Raw genomic sequence first — 2,410 nt, 5'->3', positions numbered from 1 at the left:
AGTATAGTCTTCAGTGGCAAGCGGATGATTCTGTAATTAGGGCTAGGTACATTCAGAAATAAAGGGTGCTAAATTGTACCTTTCCTTGTTTCTGGGGTGGTACTTTTAGTATGTTTCTTTTACCTATAAAATCATGCAGTGTATCTTTGTGCTATATCCACATTTTCATGTATAAGTTAAATATTAATAGTATGTAAGGTGTATCTTTCAGGGTAACACCCCAACCAGAAGGCAAAGTGCAGTTTAGTACTGTACCTTTCACATTTTCTATAAGAATGTATAGTTTGAAAGTATTTTAAAGCGATCAGATATGTTGTTCAAGTCTTGCGGAAGTTAAAAAAACAAACAAACAAACAAACAAACAAACAAAAAACTATTTTTGTGATGATGGTAAATCCTGTGATTACTTAAATGTGATTGTTCATTTATTTTCAAATTTCTCAAATTTTCTATCAAAGTAGTACAATTAGGCACAAGGTTTTTGTTAGATTTTTGTAAGATAATTTCATCAGGACAAGAGAGATTAGATAGATTAGGGAGGAGAAGCCTGACGAAGGGTGGATTAAGTAGTGTATATATTGCAACAAGATATAGAAACGTCTGGGAACTATGGAAACTGTGGGTCTGGCCCCTGAGGGGCACCAGCTCAGAGATTCTGGTCTCATAACTGATTTTGTAGAGACCATGTTGAACGCTAGAGCACCATCCACGAGGAAATTATTTGTACTCGATTGGTTGCTTTTTGTCTTGTGGTGTGAGGAACGCCAGCTAGACCCAGTGAACTGCGCAATAGCTACAGTCCTGGAGTTCTTACAAGGACGTTTCTCAGCGGGGTGGGCTCCTTCTACAATCAGGGTTTACGTGGTCGCCATTTCAGCCAGCCATGCCCCTGTTGATGGAGCCTCTGTGGGGCAACATTCTCTAACTTCGAGATTTATATGTGGTGTCAGGCGGCTGAGGCCCATCTGCAGGCCATGCATACCTTCCTGGGACCTTTCTGTGATCTTGGAAGGTCTGTCAGGTGCCCCATTTGAGCCCTTAGAGTCAGCCTCTGAGAAGCTTCTGACTCTAAAGGTAGCTCTCCTACTGGCCCTGACATCTCTCAAGCGAGTAGGAGATCTACAAGCTCTCTCTGTTGCCCCTTCCTGCCTTGACTTTGCCCTTAAATTAGCCAAGGCCTTCCTGTATCCTAGTCCGGATTATATTCCTAAGGTGCCTACATCTGCTACCCAGCTAGTAGTGTTGCAGGCTCTCTGCCCTCCTCCATTCCCCACACCGGAACAAGACAGAATGCACCTGCTGTGTCCAATAAGGCTCTCTGCACTTACGTCCACTGCTCCGGCCAGTGGCGTAAGTCGGAGCAGCTGCTAGTCTGCATGGCGGCGACAGTAGAGGTGATGCTGGGTCAGAGCAGCGTATCTCTAATTGGATGGTGGAAGCAATCTCTATCGCTTATGAGGTGCGCGGTCTCACTACGCCTCTGGGCATAAGAGCTCATTCCACTAGGGCGGTCGCCACCATGAAGGCTTTGTCCAAAGGGGTATCCTTACAGGATGTGTGTGCTGCTGCAGGGTGGCCTACACCACACACATTCATTCGATATTACAGCTTGGATATTCATTCCGCCCCGGGCTCGAGTGTCTTGCTCCCTCGGGTTTGGGTCTTTTTGAACAGGCCGTACCCTCCGTATGACGGAGTGGGTATTCTTGTTCCCACAGTGTTATGCTAAACGCAACTTGGAGTTCCCTTTGAAAGGGAACGTCTGGGTTACGCATGTAATCCTGTTCCCTGAGAAGGGAACGAGACGTTGCATAGCTTTGTCATACCAGGGCAGGCCTGTGAATTGCATCTTCGCTTCAGATAATAGAGGCTGATGGCGTGGTTCACAGGTGCCATATATATATCATGCGACGCGTTTAATTGCCACGTCACCTGATCACGGCAGGCCTATAAATAGGCATGGTTTTACACAAGCTTCAGATGCTGGTCACTCGCGAGGGTGCTCACAATAGTGTTATGCTAAACGCAACGTTTCGTTCCCTTTGAAAGGGAACTCGTTTTTGTTAGGTTTAGTAACAGGAAGAACTAGAAACAGATAAATGCCAATAGGAAATCAACAATCTATATGAGCAGTTTGAAGAGTGGATTAAATAGTGTGTATTGCAATAAGATATAGAAACTCATTTTTTAGGTTTGGTAACAGGAAGAACAAGAAAATGGAGCACATCTGAATCAGTCAGATTCAGATGTGTTGTTTGCCAGTTGCTTTTAGTTCTAGTTCCTACTTCTCCAACTGTTTATTTTATGAAAATCATTGAAGGGTGCCAAAAATTCTGGAACTGTCCAGTACTAGAGAAGGTACCTTGAGATCAGCTCAGTCAGTAAGGCCAGAGGTGCAAATAAATCCTTT

The sequence above is a fragment of the Ictalurus furcatus genome, chromosome 14 (genome assembly GCF_023375685.1).
Source record: "Ictalurus furcatus strain D&B chromosome 14, Billie_1.0, whole genome shotgun sequence".
Classification (NCBI taxonomy): Eukaryota; Metazoa; Chordata; class Actinopteri; order Siluriformes; family Ictaluridae; genus Ictalurus; species Ictalurus furcatus.
The sequence above is the reverse complement of the archived record's forward strand: the minus strand, read 5'-3'. Positions refer to the sequence as shown.